Below are 10774 nucleotides of genomic sequence, written 5' to 3'. Positions count from 1 at the left end.
AACCCCAGGAATTAGGAGTGTTTAAACAGAACCTTCTAGTCTGTTCAAGTGCTGAGCAATCATTCTTCGAATCTAAACTGCCCAACTAATTAGAGACATAATAATTTGCCTGAGTTATCAGGCTACTGTAACAGATTCCAAATTTCCACTAAAACTAATAGTTTTACACTATTTCATTTTCATTGTGCAGACAAAAAATAAAAACACAGCATTAAAAAAACAATTCTGTAAGCTCTCACCGCCAAAAAGAAACAAAGGCCAGGCGCGGTGACTCAGCCTGTAATCTCAACACTTTGAGAGGATCTTTTGAGCCTAGACGCTCAAGACCAGCCGGGGCAACATGGTGAAACCATCTCTACAAAAGGTTAAAAAATTAGCCCAGCGCCAGGCACGGTGGCTTATGCCTGTAATCCCAGCACTTTGGGAGGTCGAGGCGGACGGATCACTTGGTCATGAGATCGAGACCATGCCGGCCAACATGGTGAAACCCCGTCTCTACTAAAAATACAAAAATTCGCCGGGCGTGGTGAGGCGTGCCTGTAGTCCCAGCTACTCCCGAGGCTGAGGCAGGAGAACTACTTGAACCCGGGAAGCGGAAGTTGCAGTGAGCCAAGATCCACTGCACTCAAGCCTGGGTGACAGAGCGGGCCTCCTTCTCCAAAAAAAAAAATTAGCCCAGCATGGTGATTCGCGCCTATTGTCTCAGCTATTCAGGAGGCTGAGGTGGGAGGATAACCTGAGGCCAGGGAGGTCGAGGCTGCAGTGAGCTGTGATTTCGTCACGCACGAACAGAGACCTTGTCTTAAAAAAAAAAAAAAAGACAGTTGATGTCAAAAGATATGGTATAAAAATTTAAAGCTCTATGCAGTGCTTTTGGTCATAATGAAACTAAATTATTTGGAATCCAAAAGCCTCTTCTCAGATATTTCTTTCATCTGGAAGCCATCAAATCCTGATCGATTCCTTCAACAACAGATGTTTTTCACCTTTTCATCCTATCATTATGAGCTTTACCTCCTGTTACTGAAATAACTCCCTATAATTATACATAGTAAGAATATAAAGGGTTGGCTCTTTTATGTACTCACGCTGTGGTGAAGAAAAACAAACTTAAAAGAAAAAAAATTAAACAAAAAAACCTTGTACGAAAGCAAAGGGAGAAGACAAATTTAGCAGCAGTTCTCTTGAATTTCCTGGCTTTGTTGATTTCGAACCACAAGGTTAACATTAAAACACCAAGACTCGCATTTAAATATTTCTTTTGAAATCAGAAAAACAATAGCTCTTTCAGGATTTGAAATGACGCTGGAACGCACACAATAGATTCTACTAAGTTAATGTATTATTTACATACTCATCTGAACTTTCAAAAGAAGTTAAATGGGAGATGTTCTCAACAGGCAGAAATAAGATATTCCAATCTATTGTTCAAGTTTACGGCTCCGATATAAATAATGGGCTATAAACCCGTATCTGGAAAACAGTTGCGCAGTGCGTGCTTATTAACGGCCAGCCAATGAAAAGCAACGTCTCATTCTACACCGTCTTCCAGCCCTTCAAGGACATCCCACGCCGCCTTTTTTTTTTTTTAAAGAGGCCAACCGCTGGAGACACCTGGTTTTGGCACCTTTGTGAGGCCTCCCAGCAGCACAGGGGCTCTAAGGGGCACGCTCTGCAGTTGAGCTATTTGCAGAGCCTCATGATCGCTGAAAGCCGAGCACGCGCACGGGTTTGCTACTGGCACCAGCACAAGGGTTTAGACAGCCACTTCCCACGGCTGAGTTCTAGGCATCCCCTTTTTGAAACGTGTTCTCTCCACCCTGCAAGGGTGGGGTGAGAAATCTCACTTTCGAAGATCTTGCAACGCGGAAGAGTCGGCGCTTTGCGGAAACCCCGGCCGCGCTTCAAGGTTCACACGCCGCGTGGCAGCTCGGACACAGCCCGGTTCCGAGGCGGTCGAGACTGGGGCCTGGAGCCGAGAAGCGAAGAACAAAGCGGCCGCGTTAGCCCGCCGCCCCGAGGGACAGCCCGGGCGCGCCCGCGGCTCCGCCCACACCCCGCCCCTCGGCCGCGCGAAATGGCGACGACCGCGCCACAAAATGGCAGTCGCTCGGCCGCGGAAAAGCACCTGCTAAATGCCGTGGCTCCCTCCCCCTGCCCTGCCCCGCGAGCGCCAACGTCGTTCTCCCCGCCCAGGCGCCCCGGTCTTCCCACGCCGCCCCGCCCAGGGGCAACCGCGTCCGGAGCCCGCCAACAACGCGGCGCCTTTGTGCGGGCGCACGCCACCTTTACTCAGCCATACTGGCCCCTCTCCGGGGGGCTTTTTCTTAAAGCGGCAACCTCTAGAAGCAACGGAGCACCGCCGCCCGGGACGCTCCTCAGGCCTGGGGTTACTACGGTTTCCCCAACTTGCAGTGTTAGCGTCAGGCCACCAAAGTGAAGACGGGCAGTGAAAGGACCACAGAGCCCGATAGGAAGGAAAACCTAGGAAACATTAGTGAAAGACGCCCCCAATGCTTTGGCTGCCACGCTGAGTCCTAACGTACTGAGCCCACTCGAGGGGGCCCGTGCGCACAGGCGGCTCCAAAGGGCGGGTTTCGGCTTTCCTTCCACCTCGCAAACGTCCAGTGAGCGCTCTAGGTTTCTCATGGCTACCCTCTGCCCTCTCCCCGTGCTGGGGAGTCTCGGGGGCTGAGCAGTGGCAGAGGGAGGAGCGGCTGCCGCGGTCCCTGTGCTTTTTCTCTGGCGTGAGGGTCTCAGTGGCCTTGGGCTCTGCTTGGGCTGTGGCTCGAAGGTTGGAGGTGTTGCGGTGTGCTTGGGGTTTTTTGCTCTTTCAAACGCTTGCTTTCTTGCGCTCCCCACCCCCCAGCGTCCCTTTGGCTCCATCTTTCCAGAAACTTCTCTGAGAAACTCAGCAAAAAAGCATCCGATTTCGCCACCTCTTCGCTCTCCGCGCATGCGCGAGACGCCAGGCGGAAAGCCCGGGGCGCGCCGGAGTGTGAGAGTGGTTCGTGAGCGCGCGCGCGCTCGCCGTGCGGGGGCGGTTCTCTCTGACAATGAAGGGAAAGGATTCCCCCTCCCCTCAACATTCCGTCCTCGCGCAAGCGCGTCGGAGCCACTTCCTTGGCCTTTGAGGGAAGGGGGAGGGGTCGTCCCTAAGCGCGCTAGTTGTGGTTCCGCGCGCCTGCGCACGGGGCCGTTTTCGTCTGGCTGTGTTGTCCGCGAGGCTTTGATGTGAAGTGCGTCTGAACAGCTCGCTTGTGCCCGACCCACTTTTTCCTCAAGGCCCACTCGCGGAAAGTAGCTTCTTGTGGGGTTATCGATTGTGTACCCCGAGTTTCCGGGAGATTAGTCTCCCCTTTGTGCCCCGGGGCTGAGGCTGGACGGCGTCGCGCTGGCTTGTCTTCCACCCCTGCCCGCGCCATGTTTGGAACGGCTGTTGACTGGATCCGGTGTGGAGTGTGGTGGAGCCTTCTCGAAACGGGAAAACAGTCCTGGCCGAAGGGTTGGGTGGTGCCTGGGCCGGCTTACATTAGGCACTGCGTAGAATGTTTGCTCACTAAGCCCAAAGAAAGGTGTCTTTTTTTTTTTTTTTTTTTTTTGAGACGGGGGTTTTACTCTTGTCACCCAGGCTGGAGTGCAGTGGCGCAGTCTCGGCTCACTGCAACCTTCGCCTCCCGGGTTCAAGCGATTCTCCTGCCTCAGCCTCCCATGTAGCTGGGACTACAGGCGCCCGCCAATAGGCTCGGGTAATTTTTGTATGTTCAGTAGAGATGGGGTTTCACCATGTTGGTCAGGCTTGTCTCGAACTCCTGACCTCAGGTGATCCGCCCACCTCGGCCTCCCAAAGTGCTGGGATTGCAGGCGTGAGCCACCGCACCCGGCTTTGCCCCCTGCCTGGGAACGGGGTCTTGCTCTGTTGCCCAAGCTGCTTTGGAAGTCCTGACTTCAAGAGATCCTTTCGCCTGGGCCTTCCAAAGTGCTGAGATTACAGGTGTGAGCCGCCACGCCCGGCCTTTAAAAAAAAAAAAAAATTAAAATGGTTTTAAAAGGTGTCATTTTCATTGGAACGGGGTGGGGCTCCTAGTGCCCGCCACAGTCCTCCACTCAGGCCGGCGGGGCGGGCCCTGGGCTCGGCCTCGGTGCGTGGGTGCAGAGGGCCTAGGCCGCAGCTGCTTCTCCGTCTGCCGAATTGAGCTGGGCGGTGGTAACCATAGTGGACCGCACTTCCTCTTCATTCAGTGCCTCCCCTCCCTCTTGTCCTTTAGGAGTGTGGTGGAAATTATTGCCAGGGTTATGGGTTCTTCAAAATACAAAAAGCCAAACCAAAACGAAAAAAAACCCTCTTGTGTAATCAACTTCCCCCGCGTGCAAAATTCGGGGAACCCGGGAGGCTTGCCTCTGCTTCCCGCCTGCGCGGTCTCCTTGCCAGGCTGCCCGGTCAAGGACCCTCGCGTCCCTGCTGGCATAGCCGCCTCCCTAGACGTATTGTCTTATGACGCACCCCCGAGTCCCTGTAGGTGCAAGGCTTTAAAAAGGGAGCTTTTTCGAGAAGAAAGCACATCGGGGGCTCTTAGAGGCCAGCGTGGACGCCGCAGTCGCGGGGTGAGCCGCGCGGCGACCCTGCGGCTCTCAGGAGGTGCTGACTTGGGGCGGGTGCGCGTGCACCACTGACCGCGCCAGCGCGGGGTCGGGCCGGGGCAGCGCGCTGGGCGGAGCCGCTCCGTGGCCCCTAACAAAGGGCGAGCTCATTGCCCGGTGGGAACTGTGAGTTGGTGTTAGAGTCCTACTAGGAACTCAGTATATGAAACTTATCTAGAGGGTGTTGAAGTACCAGCAAGCAATAGAATTCTGACAAGGCTGTAATTTGAGGCTTGGAAATGACCAGGTTAACTGTCTCTTGAATTCGTAGAATTTCTGTTATAGATTCTGTCTTAACATAATTTATGCTTAATAGAGTCTTTAAAATCGGCGTTCCTACGGTAATGATATCACTGACTACTAAATAAGAGGAAGAAAATTTGTGGTGTGTATGTTTTATAATTTGAAATAGGCATATCAAAGTTCTTTTGTGATAATAGGATCCTGGAGATGGATTTATTTATTTATTTATTTATTTATTTAGAGACAGAGTCTGTGTTGTCTAGGCTGGAGTGCAGTGGCACGAACAGAACTCACTGTAGCCTCGACCTCCTGGGCTCAATGGATTCGCCCACCTGCAGGCGCACCACCACACCCGGCTAATTTTTAAATTTTTTGTAGAGACAAGGGTCTTGCCTTGTTGTCCAAGTTGGTCTGGAACTCCTGGGCTCAAGTGATCCTCCCACCTCAGTCTCCCAAAGTGTTGGGGTTACAGGTGTGACCCACTGGTCCAGGCCTGTTTGAATTACTTCAAACTACAGCCAGGTGTCTGAAAGGAGCAGCAGGAGAGCTTCAAACAAATCTGCTGAAAATTTCCATCCATATGTAATAAGCTACTAAACACAATTTATTTGGTATTGTTTTTGAGATTTCATCAATTGCAGTTTGATAGCCTTCTCTGAATTAATCAGAAGTCTTGGCCAGTTGTGGTGGCTCACGCCTGTAATCCCAGCACTTTGGGAGGCTGAGGCAGGAGATCACTTGAGGTCAGGAGTTTGAGACCAGCCTGGCCAACACGGTGAAAACCCGTCTCTGTTAAAAATACAAAACTTAGCCAGGCGTGGTGGCCGGCGCCTGTAATCCCAGCTACTCTGGAGGCTGAGGCACGAGAATTGGTTGAACCCAGGAGGGGGAGGTTGCATGGAGCCGAGATCTGGACGCTGTGCTCCAGACAGGGCGACGGGGAGACTTCGTCAAAAAAAGAAAAAAGTTTTGATTTGCGTTACGTTCTGCCTGTGTCTTGATGTTATAGAAGTTACAATCTCCTAGACCTGGGTATTTTGGCTAATGTGATTATCACTTATGGTGAAACAGTTAATCATGGAGATTACCAGTAGGGTCTTAAAAGGTTGAATGAGGGCCTGGCACCATGGCATTCGCCTGTAGTCCGGTGGTTGAAGGGGGAGGATCCCTTGAGCGCAGGAGTTTGAGGTTGCAGTGAGCTATGATCCTACCCCTGCACTCTAGTGGGAGTAATAGAATGACACTCTCTCAAAAAGAAAAAAAAAGGTTAAATAAAATCTCTGAGTTAACATAGAGAGTAATAACATTTTGTTCATGTGGGATTTGTTAATATATATGTTAATTTAATGTAGTCAACTATCAACATTTCAGGGGAATGCTTAGCTAAAGTGACCCAGATGCTGACTTCCAAAAGTCATTTATTTTATTTTTTATTTTTTTGAGACGTAGTTTTGCTCTTCTTGCCTAGGCTAGAGTACAGTGGTGCGATTTCGGCTCACTGCAACCTCCGCCTCCGAAGTTCAAGTGATTCTCCTGCCTCAGCCTACTGAGTAGTTGGGATTATAGGCATGCACCACTAGGCCTGGCTAATTTTATATTTTTAGTAGAGATGGAGTTTCTCCATGTTGGTCAGGCTGGTCTTGAACTCCCCACCTCAGGTGATCCACCTGCCTTGGCCTCCCAAAGTGCTAGGATTACAGGTGTGGGCCACCGAGCACGGCCCAAGTCATTTTATTATAACTTTTATTTCAGATTATAAAAGCAATACCTGACAGGGCTTGGTGGCTCACTTCTATAATCCCAGCACTTTGGGAGGCTGAGGCTAGAGGATCGCTTGAGACCAGGAGTTTCAGACCAGCCTGGGCAATATGGTCAGACACCATCTCTTTTAAAAAAGACAAAAACTTAGGGGGCCACACCCAATGGCTCACGCCTGTAATCCCAGCACTTTGGGAGGCCAAGGTGGGTGGATCACAAGGTCAGGACATTGAGACCATCCTGGCCAACATGGCGAAACCCCATCTCTACTAAAAATACAAAAATTAGCTGGGTGTGGTGGTGTGTGCCTGTAGTCCCAACTACTTAGGAGGCTGAGGCAGGAGAATCCCTTGAACCCAGGAGGCGGAGATTGCAGTGAGCCAAGATTGCGCCACTGTACTCCAGCCTGGGTGACAGAGTGAGACTTAGTCTCAAAAAAAAAAAAAAAAAAAAAAGCCGGGTGTGGTGGCGTGGGCCTGTGGTCCCAGCTACTCAGGAGGCTAAGGCTGGAGTGCAGTAGCTCGATCTCGGCTCACTGCAGCCTCTGCCTCCCAGGTTCAAGTGATTCTCTTGCCTCAGCCTCCCAAGTAGCTGTGATCACAGGTGGCCACCACCATGCGCGGCTAATTTTTTTTTTTTTTTTTTTTTGAGATGGAGTCTTACTCTGTTGTCCAGGCTGGAGTGCAGTGGCGCTATCTCGGCTCACGGCAACCTCCGCCTCCTGGGTTCAAGCAATTCTGCCTCAGCCTCCTGAGTAGCTGAGACTACAGGAACTCGCCACCAAGCCCGGATAATTTTTTGTATTTTTAGTAGAGACGGGGTTTCACCGTGTTAGCCAGGATGGTCTCCGTCTCCTGACCTCGTGATCCGCTGGTCTTGGCCTCCCAAAGTGCTGGGATTACAGGTGTGAGCCACCGCGCCAGGCACTTGTATTTTTTTTTTTTTTTTTTTCGAGGTGGAGTCTTGCTCTGTCACCCAGGCTGGAGTGCAGTGGCATGATCTCAGCTCACTGCAACCTCTGCCTCCTGAGTTCAAGCGATTCTCCTGCCTAAGCCTCCCCAGTAGCTGGGATTAGAGGTACATGCCACTATGCCCAGATAACTTTTTTTTTTTTGGAGACAGAGTCTTGCTTTGTTGCCCAGGCTGCAGTGCAGTGGTGTGATCTTGGCTCACTGCCACCTCTGCCTCCTGGGTTCAAGCAGTTCTCCTGCCTCAGCCGCCCGAGTAGCTGGGATTACAGGTGTGAATCACTGCGCCTGGCCTTAATTTTTGTATTCTTATTAGAGACGGGGTTTCCCCATATTGGCCAGGCTGGTCTCAAACTCTTGACCTCGTGTTCTATCCACCTTGGCCTCCCAAAGTGTTGGGATTACAGGCGTGAGGCACCGCGCCCGGCCCTAATTTTTGTATTTTTAGTAGAGATGGGGTTTCACCATGTTGGCCAGGCTGGTCTCGAACTCCTGACCTCAGGTGATCCACTGGCCTCAGCCTCCCAAAGTACTGTGATTACAGGCATGCGCCATTGCTCCCAGCCAGGAATAAAATTTTTTTAAAAAATTCAAATTCTACCACATAGGCATTAACCATGATTAACATTTGCAAATATCTTTCCAGTCTATTTTCCACTCAATTACACAAATATTGGTAAACTGCATTAGTAATTCTTAGTATTAAGTATATTGCCAGTATTTCCTCATAGGGGGAAAATGTTACTTTTAGCAGCTTTCCAGGAATAAACAATGGTAGAAACTTAAGAACTGATTTAAAAATATATCAGCCAGTATATTCATTTCTGAAAAACTAAAAATAACATGGAATAAATTATTTAGCTTTCTTAGAGGGTTGAACAGTAAAGTACCATATGAAGTTTTTTTTTTAGACGGAGTCCACTCTGTCACCCAGGCTGGAGTGCAGCGGTGCAATCTCGGCTCACTGCAACTTCTTCCGCCCAGGTTCAAGTGATTCTCCTGCCTCAGACTCCTGAGTAGCTGGGATTATAGGTGCATGCCACCATGCCCAGCTAATTTTTGTATTTTTAGTAGAGACGGGGTTTCACTATATTGGCCAGGCTAGTCAGGAACTCCTGACCTCAGGTGATCCACCTGTCTTGGCCTCCCAGAGTGCTGGGGTTATAGGCATGAGCCAACCGTGCCTGGCTCTGTTATGAAGTATTAGCTTGCTTAAAGAATGAAGTATTAGCTTGCTTAAAGAATGGATCTACGCTGGGTGCAGTGGCTCACACCTATAACCCAGCACTTTGGGAGGCCAAGGCTGGCAGATCCCTTGAGTTCGGGAGTTCAAGACCAGCCTGGGCAATATGGAGATGCCTCTACAAAAAAATACCAAAAACAATTAACTGGGCCTGGTGGTGTGCGCCTGTAGACTCTGCTACTAGGTGGGAGGATGGCTTGAGCCTGGGAGGCAGAGGTTGCAGTGAGCTAAGATTGTACCACTATACTCCAGCCTGTCTCAAAAAAAAAAAAAAAAAAAAAGAACTAGAGGACTAGCTAGCTAATATTTTCAATTTTTTGGAGTTCTGATTATTTATTTATTTAGAGACGGAATTTCGCTCTTGTTGCCCAGGCTGGAGTGCAATGGCGCGATCTTGGCTCACTGCCGAGATCAAATACCCTTTGATAATATTACAGTGGTATTGTGTTTTACTTTTTGTTATTTTGGGGAAAAAACTTGGTTCTAATAGTACGAGTTTGTTGGTATTGTCAAATTCTCATATGGTTGGGGCTTTGTTCATTTCATAGCTAGTTAATATTATTTTATTTTATTTTATTTACTTATTTTTTGAGATGCAGTCTCACTGTCGTCCAGGCTGGAATGCAGTGGCACGATCTTGGCTCACTGCAACCTCTGTCTCCCGGGTTCAAGCAACTGTCTGTCTCAGTCTCCCGAGTAGCTGGGATTCCAAGCGCCCGCCACCACACCTGGCTAATTTTTTTGTATGTTTAGTAGAGATGGGGTTTCACCATCTTGGCCAAGCTGGTCTTTAACTCCTGACCTTGTGATCCATCCACCTCGGCCTCCCAAAGTGCTGGGATTACAGACATGAGTCACTGCGCCTGGCCAGTTAATATAATTTTATATGATGCCTTTAAGAAGAAATGTGCAGGTGGATCTCCTGTGGTCAGGAGTTCCAGACCAGCCTGGCCAACATGGTGAAATCCTGTGTCTACTAAAAATACAAAAATTAGCTGGGCGTGGTGGTGTGCACCTTAGTCCTAGCTACTAGGGAGTCTGAGGTGGGAGGATCGTGTGGACCTGGGAGGTGGAGGTTGCAGTGAGCTGAGATGGCACCATTGTACTCCAGCCTGGGCGACACAGCAAGACTCCATCTCAAAAGAAAAAAAGAAGAAATACTTTTTTTATATTTTATATATATTTTATTTTATTTTTATATTTTGGGCTGGGCACAGTGGCTCACACTTGTAATCCCAGCATTTTGGAAGGCCTAGGCAGGTGGATCACTTGAGGTCAGTATTTCGAGATCAGCCTGGCCAACATGGTGAAACCCCATCTCTACTAAAAACACAAAAATTAGCCGGCTGTGGTAGCAGGAACCTGTAGTCCCAGCTACTCAGGAGGCTGAAGCACAAGAATCTCTTGAACCTGGAAGGTGGAGGTTGTAGTGAGCTGAGATTGTGCCACTGCACTCCAGCCTGGGCAACAGAGCAAGACTGTCTCAAAAAAAAAAAAAGAAATGCATACATATATATATTTTTTCTTTTCTTTTCTTTTTTTTTTTTTGAGAGAGTCTCGCTCTGTTGCCCAGGCTGGAGTGCAGTGGCATGATCTGGGCTCACTGCAACCTCCGCTTCCCGGGTTCAAGCAATTCTCCTGCCTCAGCCTCCCGAGTAGCTGAGACTACAGTTGCATACCACCATGCCCGGCTAATTTTTTGTATTTTTAGTAGAGATGGGTTTTCACTGTGTTAGCCAGGATGGTCTTGATCTCCTAACCTTAAGATCGGCCTCCCAAAGTACTGGGATTACAGGCGTGAGCCACCGGGCCCAGCCAAAATGCTTATATTTTAAGTGCATGTTTTCTCCTGAAACAGCTTAATTTTAATAGCTTGGGACCTGACTTGTAACCAAATTCTTGTTAAAATCTGATAACTATC

The 10774-nt window shown here is 49.4% G+C and overlaps 1 pseudogene; it reads right to left on the bottom strand.

The window, feature by feature from the left end:
- Nucleotides 1-1327: 1327 nt before the first annotated feature.
- On the bottom strand, nt 1328-4752 carry LOC129007746 (uncharacterized; annotated as a pseudogene).
- Nucleotides 4753-10774: the final 6022 nt, after the last annotated feature.

This window comes from Pongo pygmaeus, chromosome 1 (genome assembly GCF_028885625.2).
Source record: "Pongo pygmaeus isolate AG05252 chromosome 1, NHGRI_mPonPyg2-v2.0_pri, whole genome shotgun sequence".
NCBI lineage: Eukaryota > Metazoa > Chordata > Mammalia > Primates > Hominidae > Pongo > Pongo pygmaeus.
Note: the sequence above shows the minus strand (reverse complement) of the source record. Positions and strands in the feature narration are given on the sequence as shown.